Raw genomic sequence first — 20,505 nt, forward strand, 5'->3', positions numbered from 1 at the left:
CACAGGATGTCATGCAGTGACTAGATTTCTAATAGAGAACTGTAGTATTTCTAGCCAGAAGAACTAGAAGACAGAGACTGGGAAAGTGTAACTATTGAAAAATGAGGTAGGATGCTGGAAAGTAGGGAGACACATAAGAACACCAAATTCTGTTCACGGCCAAAGTTTCCAGCTGAGTCCTGACTCCATGAGTGGGCCAACTCAAAACAAACTGCAGCTAAGGAAAACAAAACAAAACAAAAACTGGAACAGACATTTGACCTGCCAGCCACCATGAAGACAGAGTATGTAATTTTATTCCAACCAAGTTAACTGCTTTGTAAAATAAACTAACAAAATTTTTACATTGTTGTTTACATAATAGGCATTGTTTACAATAGCCAAGATATGGAAGCAACTTCTGTATAGTGTCCATTGATGGATCAATGGTATGTATATACACCATATTTTCTTTATTCTTTCAAGTGTCTAGCTAGCTAACTAGCTAATGGAATATTATTCAGCCATAAAGAAGAATAAAATCTTACCATGTGTAATAACTGAACAGACCTTGAGGGCATTATGCTAAGAAAAATAAGTCAGACAGAGAAAGACAAATACTGTAGAATCTTAGATACAGAATCTAAAACAAACACCCAAAAAACAAACAAAATAAAATAAAATAATGACCTCACAGATACAGAGAAGAGATTGGTGGTTGTCAGAGGTAGGGGGGATGGGGTGGGCAAAGTGGGTGAAGGGAGTCAAAAGGTACGAACTTCCAGTTATCAAATAAACAAATTATGGGATGTAATGTACAGCATAATCACTGTTAACAGTTATAGTTAATAATTTAGTTAATAATACTGTATTGCATGTTTGAAAATTGCTAAGGAAGTAATCTTAAAAGTTCTCATCACAAGAAAAAAAATATAACTATATATGGGAATGGGTGCTAACTAGACTTATTGTAGAGATCATTTCTCAATATATACAAATCTCAAATCATTATGCTGTACACCTGAACCTAATATAATGTTATATGGCATTAAAAAAGAAATACTACTTGAAGATAAGAAAATAATTTTTCAGAGGACTGTTCCAGAATCAAGGGTCTAACACACACATCAATGATATTTAGTCTTCGGACCAAAATTATGCAACACACAGACATAAACACACCAACAGTGAAATGTGCTCTAGGGAAATGGCAAAGGTCATTCCCAAGATGACACAGATATTGAAATGATCAGAAAATGAGTACAAAGCAACTATTAGAACTCAGGAAGGTAGAAAGGTAAGGAAAGGCATTCATAATGGATGAAAAGATAGGAAACCCCAACAGACAAAAAGATTCTATCTAATAGAACCAAATGGGATATTTAAACATTGCTAGCTGTCAGTTAATATGCTTTGCCCAAATTCCTATGAGTTTATTTAGTTAAGACTAAAGTGATGGTTGCCAGATGGGAGAGGTGGGGGATGGGAAAAACCAGTGAAGAGGACTGGGGAATACAGGCTTCCAGTTATGGAAAGAATAGTCATGGGAATAAAAGGTATAGCATAGGGAATATAGTCAGTGGTATCATAATAGCATTGTATGGTGACGAGTGGTAGCTATGCATGTGATTAGCATCACATGATGGATAGAGATGTTGGATCACTAGGTTGTACACCTGAAGATAATAAAAAATTGTGTGTCAACTACACTCAAATTAAAAAAAAAAAAAGTTACCTGAGAAATAAACAATCCAGGGTGTGGGGGGGGAAATAAATTTAATAAATTAAGTGAATTTTAAAGACATTAATACTATGACAAATATATATATTTACCGAGTTTTGAGCAAATGTATATTAAATATTTTATTAAAAACTTTCACTAGACCTGGATATCTAGTGATTTCATTAGTATTTGTATTTAGTGATCCATTTGGTGTTTGGTCATTTTACACAAATAGCTGGAAAACTATGGCACAAAAATTATATACTTCTTTAATGTTTTCTACTATTTCTAGTCAATGTTTTCTTAAAGAGGAATTTTCTTTCAAAAAGAGCAGCTCTCAACTACCTTCTAATTGGGATTAAAATCGTACACATTTTCAGATATTTTTTTTAAAGATTTTATTTATTTGACAGAGAGAGGGACAGTGAGAGAGGGAACACAAGCAGGGGGAGTGGGAGAGGGAGAAGCAGACTCCCTGCTGAGCAGGGAGCCAGATGTGGGAATGGATCTCAGGACCCCAGGATCATGACCTGAGCTGAAGGCAAATGCTTAACGACTGAGCCACCCAGGAGCCCCTTTAGAACATTTTTTAAACTTAATATTATTCTTTAATTGGTTATTACTATTGAGTCTGTAAGGGCATCTGCAAACACATCAGAGTTTTTAGGAAGCAGAGATGTATATTGTTATCAAATCCTTGTCATTAAGTTGCTCAGCTAGTCTCAGAAAACCTTTCTACTGTTTTCTGACTGGATTTCCTTGTCTTTTAAGCATGAATAATGTTATCATTTCTAACTCCACCAACTTAACATGGTTATTATGATGAGGAAATAAAATAATGCCTGTAAAAATTGTTTGGAAATAGAAGCACCATATAATGGGAATTTTGAGTAACCATTGACTTCTAACAGGTTATTTTAACCAACATAATTCTAAAAAAACATTTTATGTCACATTCCTTACTAGCTGTCATCTTAAATGTTGTAAAAAGAATAAAGAGGAATGCCTTACTTACGATGCTCAGCAAATATTGAAATGCTACAATTTCTCCCTAGATACACAGAAAAAAAAAAATATATATATATATATATATATACATGCTTCAGTAAACACAAGCACAAGTAAGTCTTCCCAGAAAACTCACTGTTCTAGGAGTCCAGGTAAAACCAAAAGCAGGAAAATCCAGGACATAAGGAACATCTCAAGAAGTTGTAAAAATACACTAGCAGAAAACTTTAGCAAGCAAATGTGAAAGACAGCTGTTAACATAGACAATTTAGAAGAAAAGTGAAGAAAAAGTTGGAACAAATCAACTGAAAATAAGCTCCAGATGAAATTATAATCAATAAACACACACAATATTCTGGACAAGCCTATCTTTCTACAAGTGCCCTGAAGAAAATACTTTGAAGCTTCCATTTTTAATCTTCTTCTCACCCTGACTCCAAACTTCTTTTTCTTTGACTGAATAGAAATCTTACTTCATCAGAGGATCAAGCTTTTATTTAAGAAAACAGAGCAATAATAGCCAACTCAAATTTGAATCTCTCTTCTCCAGGAGGTCTTTCCACTAATGTTGGAGAATATACCATTTGAACCCTCCAGGGGAAAAACCAAAACAAAAAACCCCACACAATGGGAAAGAATTGATATCCCTTTTGTAACTTTCCCAAATATTGTTGACTGATTATACACCACCACTGGGCAGAAAATTGACATTAGGATAAAGAACTCAAAACAATATTATTTCACATGTTCTTCACAACTATTAAAATTAAAATCATATAAATAGAAGTTAAATTTTGTCAATTAAATTTTGAATAGAATATTAACACTATGAATGTTTTTAATCTTTCTCTTGTCATTTTTATTAAAAACACTTGGGAAGACACATAAATGTATATATAAATATTTTATATTTCTGTTACACAATGGAAAGAGGAATGAGTTTTGTTTGAGAAACAAAAATCCTGATGAAAATCTTCATTACTTTTCTTTCCTCTTGTTTCAAAATATCAATAGAAATTACACATAATATAAGTGATATTTTTATATAGTGTGAGATCATTTTATATTATAGATTGTAGCTTATTCAAGCCATTCCTTTATATGACCAGAAAAATTATGTGATTCAGCAATAATATTTAGAATTATAAAAAAGTAGTATCACCAAATACCTATAAATTCAAATATTCTAATGTATAGAATTTATTATAATATATTATCTGAATTAGTGTGAGTTTTACATATTAGTGTTTTTTTCAGAGTATTTTCTATACACAAAAAAATAGAGATAAAATATATATAAAATTTCAAATTAAAGATAAAAGTCAAATTAAACAGAAATAGGTGACTAAATAGCTACATGTCTAAAAGGGATGAAAAAGGGGAAAAAAAACCTTTTAAAGATAAATATATGGGGGCACCTGGGTGGCTCAGTCATTAAGCATCTGCCTTCGGCTCAGGTCAAGATCCAAGGGTCCTGGGATCGAGCCCCGCATCGGGCTCCCTGTTCGGCTGGAAGCTTGTTTCTCCCTCTCCCAGCCCCCCTGCTTGTGTTCCTGCTCTCGCTATCTCACTGTCTGCCAAATAAATAAATAAAATCTTTAAAAAAAAAAAAAAGATAAATATATGGTTGGGTGTCATTCAAAACAATAAGGTAGTAGAATAGTTCAAATAGGGAATGACTTACCATTGATACAAGTTAAAATTTCCCTTTATATACACACATGGCCAGATAGTCCAAGATTATATAGAAAAGAAAATTGTTTCTTCTTTACTCATAATTTTCTAAGATTTTCTTGGCTGCTTCCAATCCTTCAACTTTTTTTTTTTTTTGTCATTAATCATTCCTCTTCTTACCCTGTGTTAACATTCACAATTATTCCTCTCCTAGAACTTTTGATTTCTTCATATTAGTACTCAAAAACCTTTTTAAAAATAGTAAGATATTTTATAGAGTTGTATATTTTCACACTGCTGCCTGGAAATGGAATTTATTTGCTTTTCAAATAGACAACTGTTAAGAAAATTTCTAATATTAAAAAATATTATTTTAAATCCCTTATGTTTTCTATATTAATTAGAATTACCTAGATTAGTAAACATCTCTCTAAAGTTTTGTGTGTTATACACACAATATCATGAATTTACCAAGGAGAGCATGAAGAATTACTGCCTACGTTAGCATGAAAAATTTCCTTATATAATCTCCCTCAGCCATCCACTAAAATAATTATTAAGAAACATATCCCCATAATCTCAAATGCCTCTCATCCTACATTCTTCTAAAGACACCTAGAAGAGTATAAAGTGATATTTATGTAGTGTATGTACATGATAAGGAACTAGAATTATTATAACCTGGAAATTGTAGTCCCAAACAATACCCTGAGCAGAAAACAAAATGATGAATATCCTGGAAGGAATACATTGTAGGGGTTATAGTTTTATCAATACCCCATTACTCAGCATGGCAGAGATACATGTCAGAGTAGAAAACAAACCTGCAATTCATTATACCAATATTGGATGCATGTTACTAAGCACTGAAAAGGGGTCTCAGCTAGGTGTTTGAATTTGTCTTTCGGAAGTATATCTGAGGATGATATTCTATTAGCCCACTAATCTGTTAGCACAATAATGGATAGCCAGGTATTTTTTTCTGTTAAGAATCCCTGATTATACATTGCTCTTTCTTCAAGATAAGAAAAGTATAAAAGAGAAAGAATATATAAAATCACAACACTGGGCTTATGAAAAAGTACAGCTCAGGGGGAAAGGGGGGATAAAAAAAACAGACATGGAATATATTAAAGACTAAGGATAGTAGAAACGAGAAAGCATATAACAGGGAAAATTATATTAATATTTCTAATTTTATCAGATGTAACAGATCATTCTGTCACCTTAGAAGTTCCATATTTCAAAAACATTGGCTTCTTCTACTAAATCCTCACTATTTGCTAATAGATTTAGTCCTAGACTAAACATATGACATATTTCTTCTTTTTGTAACATACAATTTACTTTTTTTCTCTTCATAGATTTCCAAAACTAAAAATGTAAAACTATCAGTTCAGTCACTTATCACTTTAAAAGTCAAAATTCACTTTATTTAATGCAAAGGTAAAAGCTACAATAAGAATTAAATATATCAATCATGTAAGTCAGGGAGATGCTTATAGATCACTTATTCTCATATGTCAAGCAACCATCTTCAAAATTAAAGAAAAAAACAACCCAGATATCATAAAATAATGCATTTGGGGTAACTGCCACATACTTTGGTAATTTCTTGCAATATATTTTCCATATACTTTTAAATATATCACAGAAACATAAAGCTACCACTCACATATGTCCGATATTAATTAGTCATTGGTCAGTCTGATTAGAGGATACAATTGATCATTCAATATGCACACAGAGAGGCCTGTGGGAAATATGTCTAGGTCTGGCTGTGAAATCTGGACTGCTTCATAAGAGCAGATGGATGTGACTGGGAGTTAAAATTTTACTTATCATCAACAAACAGAAGATGAAGAGAAATCTCTTTAGCTTATCTAAACTACTGAATGTCCACCACACAATATTCTGTGACTGAGAAATACAGTTTTTACTATTTAATTAAATATAGTTATTTAGCTATTTCCTTGGCTAACCAAGGAAAAGTAGGTTCATGCACAAGCTCTTTTTATGCATACATCAGTGAGGTATACATTTACAAAAATATCTCTGAACTTACTACAGCAACAAATATTTTTGAAAATTAAAAGGTTATAAGGAAACAAAAGACTAAGATGATGGGAATTTTCATCATATAAAGAAGAACTATAAAATTTTAGTAACATTATTAACATTTTAAATCTTTATTGAAGAGCATGTTTCAGTGTAAAATCAAATCAGCAATATATAGACAAATATAAGAAGTTCTTCTGATATCAGGAAGGCAGTAGAAATAAAATAAAATAATGATAGATAGAATAATAGAAATGAATCCAAAAGACAAAGTTCCAAGTTAGAGATAATTACCATTTCTACAAAACAGACTGAAGCAGACAAATGAATGGATATAAGCTAGTCATCATCGTGATCATCATCATCATCATGGTCATTGTCATCATAATCAACTACCTTATTCTGTAAAAAGCCCTAGTCTGAACACAAAATTTTGCATGTAAGAGGCAATTATTAACAAGAGGCTGATGCCAAAAAATCCTTAATGATTTTGAATAAAAATATAAATTTTATTAGAAATAATATATATATTTAATACTAAATCCCAATTTAATTATTATATAATATATACTTTCATATTATATATTATAAAATATAAATATAATTTACATTATAAAATATAAATATATTTTACATTTTAAAATATAAACTTTAAAACTCTAAACTCTGTTTTATAGACATAAAATCCTAGTTACTTACAAAGGAGCAAGCCCTAGTTGGACTCCTAACATTGTATATATATGATATAATATTTGTATGTGTATATATACATATAACATTTGTAAATATGTATGTATATTTGTGTGTATACACAAATATGTATGTATATTTGTGTGTATACACAATATACATGTATATACACGGTAGTATAATATCTACAGAATTGTGATGATAAAAATTTAAGATACCAATTAGTTCCCATTTCATTCAAATTTGTTTTAATTCATAAAGGCAAAATAATTCATAGTTACAAGAGGTTTTAGAATATATCACAGTAGGTTTAAAGGATATTGAATCAAGAGGAGGAGTTAAGGTGGCAGAGTAGCAGGAGGACCTTATGCTTGCCTTGTCCCTCAAACACAGCTAGATAATTATCAAATCATTCTGAACACCCAGGAATTGATCTGAGGACTGAGAGTTCAAATTGCACAACTAAGAGGGAGAAAAGAGGCCACATCATGGAAGGTAGGAGGTGTGGTGATGTGATTTAGGGGAGAAAAGAATCATAGGTTAGGGAACCCTGGTCATGGAGACAGAAGAGAGAGAGAACGTGAGAGAGAGAGAAATATAAGGCAGCATGCAGGGGATTGCACAAGAAATACACTTTCCCAAAGCCATTGGCTGGGGAAAAAAGGAGAGGCTGATTATTGCAAATTTTTGCAAGCAGAGGAGCTAAAAGTCTGAAGTTTTAGAAGTCCACACCATTGCCAGGGTCAAGCCTGGTGAGCATAGCAGTGCTCCCATGGAGAAGAAGCAGACAGGGTCTGGGCCATAATGGGAGAGATAATTCCCCTTCTTAGAGTGCATTTAGAAGAGGCAGCATTGCCTCTCAGGGGACAAAAGAGACAGTGGGCACCATTCAGCTGCCCCATTAATTAGCAGATGAGCAGAGATGCTTGTTGAGGGCAGCTAACCTGGAAACTGGCTTTTTGTAGTGCTTTACCATAAACTTGAAGTACCTGCACATTCAAACAATTGTTTTTCTGGTACAAACTGGTACCAGCCACAGAGCTGAGAGACCCTCCCCCAGAGGTCAGGATGGGTCTGTACTGTGCCACCTTCCTAAAATTTGGAGTTGTGGGACCCAGCTGCATGCCTGAGATAAAACACAAGAGCACATACCACTGCTGGGTGGGCAGTGTGGACACAGGGTGAAGGCAGGGATTTGACAGAGGCCTGGGACACAAGCTCTGTGAGCTTCCTGAACAGCAGCAGGCACAAACTCCCCTGTCCTGGGAAGACAGCAGGCCATTGCCATTTTTCACCTCTCCCATCAGCATGGATGGACTTTGGTGAGAAGCACAGTGCACATATTAGAGGCTCGAACCACTTACACCAAGTTTTGGTCCCTGCATTCTGTAGGTGCCTTTTTTAGTAGTGCATGTGTGATTGAGAGCAAGAGCAACAGAAGGCCCCTCCCACGAAGACCAGCATAAACCCCCCTCACGTACCAGGTCTAATGATCATAGAGTGCTACAAAGCTTCAGCTCTAGTGGAAACAGGACCAGGCATAGGCTTTCCTAACACACAAAAGACAGAGACCTAGACAAAATGCCAAGATGGAAGAATTCATCCCAAAAGAAAGAACAGAAGAGGTCATGACCAGGAAGCTAATCAAAATAGATATAAGCAATATGCCTGAACTAGAATCTAAAACAATCATAAGGATAGAGCTGGGTTTGAGAAAATCATAGAAGAAACCAAAGAGACCCTAACTGCAGAGATAAAAGACCTAAAAACTAGTCAGGCCAAAATAAAAAAATGCTAAAACTAAGATGAAAAACTGACTGAATGTAATGAACACAAGGACAGAAGAAACAGAGGAATAAATAAGTGACATAGAAGATCAAGTTATGGAAAATAATGAAGCTAAAAAGAATAGGGAAAGAAAATTATTGGATCATGAATATAGAGAACTCAGCGATTCCATAAAGCCTAATAACATTTGTATCAGAAGAAGAAGAAGAGAGGGGAAGAGGGGCAGATTATTTGATCAAATTAGAGCTGAAAACTTCCCTAATCTGGGAAAAGAAACAGATGTCCAAATCCAGGAGGCACAGAGAACTCCTATCAAAATTTTAAAAAGCCAGCTAAAACCAAGATATATCATAGTAAATTTGCAAAGTACAGGGATAAAGAAAGAATCCTGAAAGGAGCAAGGGAAAAGAAATCCCTAACATATGAGGGAAGACAAATCTGGTTAACAGCAGATCTCTTCACAGAAACCTGACAGGCCAGAAGTAAATGACATGATGTATTCAGCATGCTGAATGGGAAAAAATATGCAGCCAAGAATACGTTATCCAGCAAGGTTGTCATTCAAAATAGAAGGAGAGATTAAGAATTTCCCAAACAAAAACTAAAGAAGGTTGTGACCACTAAGTCAGCCCTGTAAGAAATATTAAAGGGGATGCTTTGAGTGTGAAAGAAAGACCAAAAGCAACAAAGACTAGAAAGGAACAGAGAAAATCTCCAGAAACAATGACTTTACAGGCAGTATAATGGCATTAAATTCATATCTTTCAATAATCACTCTGAATGTAAATGATTAATGCTCCAATCAAAAGACACAGGGTATCAGAATGGATAAAAAACAAGACACATCAATATGCTGCCTAAAGAGACTCATTTAAGACCTAAAGACACCTCCAGATTGGAAGTGAGGGGATGGAGAACCATCTATCATACTAATGAATATCAAAAGAAAGCCAAAGTAGCCATCCTTATATCAGACAAAGTAGATTTTAAACCAAAGACTCTAACAAGAGATGAAGATGGACACTATATCATAATAAAGGGGTCTATCCAACAAGAAGATCTAACAATTATAAATATTTATGCCCCCAACTTGGGAGCACCCAAATATATAAATCAATTAATGACAAACATAATGAAATTCATTGATAATAATACAATAATAGGGGACTTTAACACCCCACTTACAGCAATAGACAGATCACCTCAGGAGAAAATAAACAAGGAAACAATGGCTTTGAATGATACACTGGACCAGATGTACTTAACAGATATATTCAGAACATTTCATCCTAAAGTAGTACAATACACATTCTTTTTGAATGCACATGGAACATTCTCCAGAAAAGATCACATACTGGGTCACAAATCAGGCCTCAACAAGTACCAAAAGTTTGAGATCAGACTATGCATATTTTCAGACCACAATGCTATGAAACTTGAAGTCAACCACAGGAAAAATTTTGGAACGAACACAGATACATGGAGGTTAAAGAACATCCTACGAAAGAATGAATGGATGAACTAGGAAATTAAAGAAGAAATTAAAAACCACATAGAAGCAAATGAAAATGAAAACACAACTGTCCAGAACCTTTGGGATACAGAAAAGGCGGTCATAAGGTGGAAACATACTGCAAGATAGGCCTACCTTAAGAAGCAAGAAAAGTCTCAAATACACAACCTAACCTTACACCTAAAGGAGCTAGAAAAGGGATAGCAAATGAAGCCTAAAACCAGCAGAAGAAGGGAAATAATAAATATTAGAGCAGAAATAAATGATATAGAAAAAACGTAGGCTAGATCAATGAAACTAAGAATTGGTTCTTTGAAAGAATTAATAAAAGTGATAAACCCTTAGCCAAACTTATCAAAAAGAGAAAGGACCCAAATAAATAAAATATGAATGAAAGAGGAGAGATCACAACCAACACCACAAAAATACAAACAATTATAAGAGAATATCATGAAAAATTATATGCCAAAAAACTGGGCAATGTAAAAGAAATGGATGAATTCCTAGAAACATACAAACTACCAAAACTAAAACAGGAAGAAATAGAAAATTTGAATAGACCCATAATCACCAAAGAAATTCAATCAGTATCAAAAATCTCCCAACAAACAAAAGTCCAGAGCTAGATGGCTTCCCAGGGGAATTCTACCAGACACTTAAAGAAGAGTTAATGCCTATTTTTCTCAAACTGTTCCAAAAAATAGAATGGAAGGAAAACTTCCAAGTTCATTCTACAAAGCCAGCATTATCTTGTTTCCAAAACCAAAGACCCCACTAAAAAGGAGAAAGGAGAAATACAGGCCAATATCCCTGATGAACACGGATACAAAAGAATACGATACTAGCAAGTAGAATCCAAAAGTACATTAAAAGAATTATTCACCATGATCCAACGGGATTTATTCCATGGTTCAATATTTGCAAATCAATCAATGTGATCCACCACATTAATAAAAGAAAGGATAACAACAATATGATCCTCTCAACATATGCAGAAAAAGCATTTGACAAAATACAGCATCCATTCTTGATAAAAACCCTCAACTGGGGGCGCCTGGATGGTTCAGTTGTTAAGCGTTAAATGTCTGCCTTCCGCTCAGGTCCATCGGGCTCCCTGCTCAGTGGGGAGCCTGCTTCTCCCTCTCCCACTACCCCTGCTTGTGTTCCCTCTCTTGCTGTGTCTCTCTCTGTCAAATAAATAAATAAATAAATAAATAAATAAATAAATAAATAAATCTTAAAAAAAAAAAACTCAAAGTAGAGATTCAACATCATAAAGACTATATATGAAAGACCCACAGCTAATATCATCCACAATGGGAAAAAACTGACAGCTTTTCCTCTATGGTCAGGAACAAAAACAGGGATGTCCACTCTCACCATTGTTGTTTAACATGGTACTGAAAGTTCTAGCTTCAGCAATCAGACAACAAAAAGAAATAAAAGGCATCCAAACCAGCAAGGAAGAAGTCAAACTTTCACTATTTACACAGGATATGATATTCTATGTAGAAAAGCTGACAGACTCCACCAAAAAATTGCTAGAACTGATACATGAATTCAGCAAAGCTGCAGGATATAAAATCAATGTAGAGAAATCTGTTGCATTTCTATACACTAATAATGAAGCAGAAGAACGAGAATTAAGAAATCAATCTCATTTACAATTGCAGCAAAAGCCCTAAGATACCTAGGAATAAAACTAATCAAAGAAGTAAAAGATCTGTACTTTGAAAACTATAAAAGAAACTGAAGATGACAAAAAAGAATTGGAAAAACACTCCATGCCCATGGATTGGAAGAACAAATATCATTAAAATGTCTATACTGCCCAAAGCAATCTACACATTTAATGCAATCCCTATCAAAATACTACCAGTATTTTTCGCAGAGCTAGAACAAACAATCCTAAAATTTATAGGGAGCCACAAAGGACCCCGAATACTCAAAGCAATCCTGAAAAAGAAAAGCAAAGCTGGAGGCATCATGAGTCCAGACTTCAAATTATACAACAAAGCTAGTAGTCATCAAGACAGTATGGTACTGGCACAAAAACAGACACATAGATCAATGGAACAGAATAGAGAGCCCAGAAATGGACCCTCAACTCTATGGTCAACTAATCTTCAACAAAGCAGGAAAGAATATCCAATGGAAAAAAAAAGTCTCTTCAACAAATGGTGTTGGGAAAACTGGACAGCAACATGCAGAAGAAAGAAACCGGACCACTTTCTTAACCACACACAAAAATGATTTCAAAATGGATGAAAGACCTAAATGTGAGACAGGAAACCATCAAAATCCTAGAGGAGAACACAAGCAGCAACCTCTTTGACATCGGCCACAGCAACTACTTACTAGACACATCTCCAGAGGCAAGGGAAACAAAAGCAGAAATGAACTACTGGGACTTCATCAAGATAAAACTTCTGCACAGCAAAGGAACAATCAACAAAATTAAATGACAACCCACCTGATATATGCAATTAAGAGTGTGTATGCATATCATATATATCCTATATATGCATATATATTGGCACAGATTTGTTTATGTTAAAATAAAAAGGAAAATTTCTCCTTTTAAGTATCCACTGAATATATTTTTTTTAATTTGAATAGATTTTATTTTTTTTTTTGCTCAACTGGGAGTCTGCTTCTCTCTCTGCCACTCCCCCTACTTGTGCTTGCTCTCACTCTCTCTCTCAAATAAATAAAATCTTTAAAAAAAAGGATACAAAAATACTGATTCAAAGGGGTATGTGCATCCCGATGTTTATAGCAGCATTATCAACAATAGCCAAACTATGGAAAGAGCCCAAATGTCCATCAACTGATGAATGGATAAAGAAGATGTGGTATATAAATACAATATTACTCAGCTGTCAAAAAGAATGAAATCTTTCCTTTTGCAATGACATGGATTGAACTAGAGTGTATTATGCTAAGCAAAACAAGTCAGTCAGAGAAAAACAAATACCATATGATTTCAATCATATGTGGAATTTAAGAAACAAAACAGATGAACATAGAGGAAAGGGAAAAAAAAAAGGGGAAGCAAACTGTAAGAGACTCTTAACTGTAGAGAATAAACTGAGGGTTGATGGAGGGGAGATGGGCAGTTGATGGGCTCAATGGGTGATAGATATTAAGGAGGGAACTTGTGTTGAGCACTGGGTATTATATATGAGTGATGAATCACTAAACTCTACTCCTGAAACCAATATCACCTATATGTTTTTCTTTAAAGATTTTATTTATTTATTTGAGAGAGGAAGTGAGAGAGAGAGAGAGCGTGTGAGAGAGAGCATGAGCCCAGGGGCAGGGCAGACTCCCCACTGAGCAGGGAGCCCACCGTGGGCCTCAATCCCAGGACGCTGGGATCATGACCTGAGCCAAAGGCAGACACTTAAACCGACTAAGCCACCCACACGACCCTACACCGTATGTTAACTAACTAGAATTTAAATAAAAATTTGAAACAAAAAATAGATTAAATATAAAAATAAATAAAAATAAATAAAAGATATTTAATCAACACACTAGCAGCTAAATATAACGTGTGTACACTTTTTTTTTACTTAAAATTAATAAATAGCAAATATTTACTGAAAGCTGAAAACATCCCAAATATTTGTGGTAAACACTGTGGATTTTCTTATCCAATGATATCCTAAAAATAATCTAAGGAAATAGGTACTATATCATCTGTTTATAGTTTTTAAAAAGCTAAATAGTGTGAAATAAAACAGAAGAAATATAATTAACTAAAAAATAATAAGCATACAATATCCCAATTGTGTAAATATAATGAGAGTTATTGCAAAAAAAATAAAGGAACTAAAAATACCATGTTTTATTTAGCAACAAAAAAAGATGGTGAATTTAGCACAGAGCATGACTTTGTCTGCATCCAATATAACTTAATATTTTGTATTGTCTTTATCATTTTATACTATTAATATTTGTTACAATTTTCATCATTCTTTTTAACTGACAATTATTTATTAAAGGCAATTTAAAAAATTACAAAGTCCTTTTTTCCTCATTTATCAATTGAATGAAATGACTTGGAGAATGTTGTTATATCTACCATATGAAATATATTATTTTAAAATTATGAGATGGTCATTCGAAATATATTCAATAGATACTTAAAAGGAGACAATTTCCTTTTTATTGTAACATGCAAATATGTATGTGTATATATATGCACATATAGGATATATAAGATATGCATACACACTTTCAATTGCATGTATCAGGTGGGTATTTGCAACTTTTACTAAAATTTGAATAGTAAAGGTAATTTTTACTTGTTGAAAACTAAAATTCAGCATATTTTATTAATCTGTTAATTGTCTTCAAGGTGTCAAAAATATATTTTAACTATGCACTTTTCATGTACTTTCTAAATAGTCTAATAAAAAATAAAATAACCTGATCTTGAGAGAATATCATAAGGTAAAAGATGCAAAAAGATACAAGAGATACACACATTTTAATGTGATATTATTGGTTTCATTTATAATGCTGAATAAATAAATCGTCTTAACAATGAAATTTTCCAAATAAAGTATTGCATATTTTTGAAGGATAGAATAATATTTATAATTATATGAAATTATTTTTATGTAACATTGGAAGAAATAATTTGAAATGCGGATGTTATTCTAGCTGGTGGGGAAATCAATGTGTATATATACCATTCAGTCTTATATTCATTCATGTTAATATATATTACATACACACAAATATGTGTGCATATATATATATTTATATACACACGTGCACATACACAAACACACATATTTTTCCAACAACAGTACCTTAACAATAAAAGTAAAACAATTTATATTTTTTAAAAAGTGAGTCAACTTTACATTATCACAGGTAAGAAAAAATACTTTTTTTTATTCATTTAGCATGGATATCAATGGTTATTATAACACCGTTGAAAAGAAAGTGCATTAATGATATAACCAACACATATTCTTGGTCCAATAAATAAATTTGTAAAAATTAAAAAAGAATAAAAAACAACAGCAACTTTGTGTGTGTGTCAATCTTTTCAACCTGAGGATGAATGTTAATATAGATTTCAAGTTGGTTTAATGAAGACAAAAATAAATCATTTGAAAATTAAAATATTCACACTTTGGCAGTTTCACATGCCTAGAGTTTTTTGTACTCATTTATCTTCTCAGAAAATTATGCAAGTGTTTATTAATTCCTTATATCATCTGTAGAAAGTGGGTAACTTTCTGATCATTTTTCTTAGAGATGCATATTCAGATTTCTCAACACTTATTGTACTTTATAATAGAACCTAAGACAATTTTAAATATTTTCTTTCCTAAACCTTCAGCTCCTGCATGATGCTGAGACACTGCTATTCCCAATGAATCAGTTATATCTTAATCCCAATAAAAACATTCTGCATATCTAAATAACAGATTTATGGAATAAAAACAAATTTAAATTGATATGAATAATAGCACAGTGCTGTACAAGACATCTAAAAATGTTTTATTCTTTTAGGCAAATTACATTCAGAAAGAAGAAAATCAGACCTATAATACATTATTGACAAACAAGATTCACAATATCTATTGAAGTTTTGTCCTTTAGAATTTGGATCTACTCTATCATCAATTTCTTCATTTAGAATTCAACAATCATAACATCTCCTGCACATTTTTATTTCTTCTATTTTACCTCCCTCCTGCATTTATCTCTTATTTTTCTTGCAAAACATTAAAGTTGATCATTGTGTTTGTTTTTAGATTTGATTTACTCTGATGTTTCAATTCAACTGGAAGATACATTAAAACATTAATAATACTGAGGAAAATAGTACTTATATTTAGATTCTGATCCTCAATTGAAAGTTCCATATCAAATTATGAGTTTCATGAAAATCTAGCAAAATGACAAATTCTCTTGATTCTTAAAAGGAAAATAAAAGGCCTACATTTAATCACTGTTTCTCAAATATTTTATTCAGCTGATATAAATAATTTTATATTTTATTTTCTATTGAATTCATTCAATAAATAAAATCTAAACAATTACTCTTTCACAGGCAGTTTAAGAGCAAGGCTCTTAACTGTATGAGCAAAAAACCACAAAACAAACTCACAAAGAAAAATACCAGAATTACTGTATTTATGAAGATTATAATGCATTTGTATATATAATCACAATAAATTTCTCTCATTTAGAGAAATCTTAATAGTTACAGATAAAGAATGCTGAATACATTATTGGGCAGTTCTATATAACTTACCATTAATATATTTAATAACAGTAATTCTATTACATCAAATAGTCATTTGACTTTACTAAAATCTGAAAATCAAAGAAAAACAGTTTACATTTTCATAGGTATAAGGAGAAGAATCCTATGTGGCCCATTTGAATCTGCTTCATCTCTCATTCACATTTTTGGCAAAAATAATTTTTAAATAATGTATTTTTTCCCTAAAATCAATGGAATTTCTGTATACTTCATATAAATCTGAGCAGATTTTTAGTGGTTAAAAGTTAAAGGCTGCTTCTGAAGCTTGTGATGATGTGATCTTTAAGTCATTCATCCATGATAAAGGGATAGAAAGGGAGCCTGGGAGCATTTTTGTGTTCATTCTGCAAAGGTTGTGTTCAAAGACAAATTGAAGTTATTCAGAGTCTCGTATGAATGCTCTAAGCTTCAGTTAAAAGGTTATTCTGAGTTCTCAGCTTAAAACTGAGGTCAGTTAATATCAAAAATGACACTAATTTTCAGGATATAAAATATGTTTTTAAAATAGAGTGTTACACAACACAAAATAAAGCCAGAAGTTATCTTCTATAGATATCAAGCATTGAAATCATGATTCTTTTTTAATACACCTATCTTTATTTTGAACATTTTTTTGGTTCAGATAACTCGTTCAAATATCACATCTGAATATGTAGCTTAATAGTTCCACCTATGCAAAAGCCATTTAAAAATCTACATTACCCAAGCTCATATCTTGTGGAAAAACAATGGAACTTGTGCCAGGAATAAGCAAACATGGAAGTGTTTCTACATGAAGCCAATTTCAAGTTATGCAAAGATGATGGCCATTGGAAAATGAAAGACCATGGTTTTAATGCAGGTTTCTCAACTTGTAATATTTGTGACCTTAAGCAAGTAATTTAAAAGTTTTTTGAACCATGATTTCTCTAATTAGAATAAAGTGAAATAAATAAAATTATGTAATGGTTGTAATACTGGGTTCCTCAAATACCATCATTAAAATCTGTTGAATGGGCAAAATAAAATATTGGACCTACTTCAGTGTGGGTGAGCACCATTTTGACAGAAACTTAGAAGCATCTCTATTTCGGAAATTAGATAATGATCTTTAAAGAATTTTAGAACCTGAGCTTGGTACTTTTAAGAAAGATCTTACAAGGAAGGACTAGCTGAAGTTGGTCACAATTTATGATGCAATAATTTTGTATCGGTGGCCATAGCATGGCAAGCATCTTGAAGAGAAAGAGGTTAATCTTGGTAAGTATGTTTTTTTATTGGTTTGCCATCTTATCTTCCACAAGCACATATTTTTTGAAGCAGGCAGCCAAGTTAATTTTTAATTTTGTAACACAGGGACAAAAAGAATACCTAGTCTTAAGTAATATTGTTTTCAGACTTTATTGGTTTGAGGGATAATTAAATGATGTCACATATACCAAGCAACTGTCATAAGGACTGGTTCATAAGACAAACTTAGTAAATATTACTTTCCTCTGTTAAACCCCAACACAATACAATATTGGACTATAATGTTTAGAATCTTATGTTTGATTTCACTATCAACCATCCATGTATCAACCGTTACATTTTACACACACACACACGTAAATTATTATTTTTTAATTTTTTTAAAGATTTTATTTATTTATTTGACAGAGAGAGACACAGCGAGAGAGGGAACACAAGCAGGGGGAGTGGGAGAGGGAGAAGCAGACTCCCCGCTGAGCACGGAGCCCGATGTGGGGCTCGATCCCAGGACCCTGGGATCATGACCTGAGCCGAAGGCAGATGCTTAACGACTGAGCCACCCAGGCGCCCCACGTGTAAATTATTTTTCTGAATTGACTTCCTTACCTGGGAAATGAAGATTACAATTTTCTAAGTATCTTAAGGCAGTAAAATCTAGTTAACACAGAAACACACTTTTACACTGATAAAGAAACCCAATTATTATTTGTGAGAAAAGGAAATCACCTTATATGATGCCTTAAGTAGTTTCACTTTGCTATGAGAAAATTATCTCAGTCCTCCACTAGTTTTTCTCCTGTACAGGAAATATAAATGGATCTCTTTCTTATCTTTGAAGAGCCTGATATAGTTAATATCAAGGCCATTTTTTTTGGTCATCCCCACACCTGCTAGCCTCTGACACTGGTTTCCTGCACTTAAACACTTCAAGCTCTAGATCTTTGCAGTATTATCTTTTTAGATTACGATTCACAAGTTTTAGGAAACTTTTTCTCACGTGTTCCTTTTTTGCTATGTTGCTGTCCTAGTCTGCCTGGCTTTCAAACTTGTAATATTAGTACTTCCTTTTAATATTATTCTTTGGTTTATATTTTGTTTTATATAACAGTTGACAAATAAATGTGCCATATTCTTACAGTATCAATTATTCTGAGCAAAACTCTTTGCTATCATTGTTTTTGATGCCTGCCATTCGGCTCAACCAGACCTCTGTTCTTATTTCACATAGTTTGCTCAAAACTGCCACATTCAAAGGGTCCTCACCTCTACCTAAATACCAAGGAGAATCCTCAATAGGACAAAAACATGTTCGGAGATATGTTTCACCAAAGAAAATGTTTAGGTGTTATTTAGAAAATTATATCAGCCACCACTCTACCGGAAGATGCTTATACAAAATACAAAATTGTGAATTCATATTTCCAAATTTTACATATATATTTTTCTACATATTTGTCTTTCTCTTGTGTATCTATGTCTACACAATATGATTAGACTAGAAGAAATATAAGGCACTGAAGACCCACCGGTTTATTTTTAAAATTTCTTTCCTTCATTCAGTTTTCTCTTTATTCAAGAAACTCTGTTGAGTGGCTACTATTAGAGAAAACTTTATGTAGAAGTTTCAAATGTGATCTTTGAAATGCCTCCATTTGCTGGCTGTGTAACCTTGAGCAAGTTACATTTCTTCACAGTTTCTCAGTTTCCTCATTAGTAATAGTGAATTGATAATAATACATTTGTAGAGTTGTGAAAAAGGACTAAAGGAGTTAATATAATTAAAGAGCCTTGGGCAACACCTAGCTAATTATGAGCCAGTCATAAGTTTATGCTATTATTACTGTCATTACTACAGTGAAGAATCCAGCTCTGGTCTAAAAACCTATGTGTGATTTTCAGGCCCAACCACAGACAGTTAGGAAGTTTTTGCCTTGCAGGCCTTAAGGGGAAAGCAGTCCTCCCCACACCAGACTTGGTGAACAGCCACTGTATTGCAGTCTCTGAAGGGACTTGCAGTCAGGACTCAGGGTCTCCTGGCTGGTTGTGCTTTTTCCCCCACTCCTAGGTCGGGTGCCTTTATTTCCTAGGTCTCTCTCTCTCTGAAATCTTGTGCAGAGATTTTTTTAAAGTACCTTTCTTCAAGTTCTTCTTGTGGGCAGAGAAAGGGGAAAATTTGAGGGTGCTTTTCTACTCTCACTCAACACCTAGTACTTTTAAACTCCTAACCTCTCGCCTGCCCCCGACCCCAGATTCCATAAAATGCCTGACTCTTTTGTTCAAGACTCCCTTTAACCATGGGATGGATGACTGCCACATCTGAGATGGCTCACCTTACCTTCCACTGTTTGCCATTCTGTGCAGAAAAATTAAACAGGAGAGAGAGTCAGTGCTTTCTCCGGTTTTAGACTCGCTTATACCATCACCCTACGTGATTAAAAGCTTATCTCTTTCAATTTTAGCTTTTTGCTTTAATCGGCTCCTCTGCACCTGGCAGCTCAGCTCTCTCTTCCAGTTCTGTTGAGCTCCTGACATATGGGTGATTCC

Source organism: Mirounga leonina, unplaced genomic scaffold (genome assembly GCF_011800145.1).
Source record: "Mirounga leonina isolate KUSES-001 unplaced genomic scaffold, KU_Mleo_1.0 Mir_127, whole genome shotgun sequence".
Lineage (NCBI taxonomy): Eukaryota > Metazoa > Chordata > Mammalia > Carnivora > Phocidae > Mirounga > Mirounga leonina.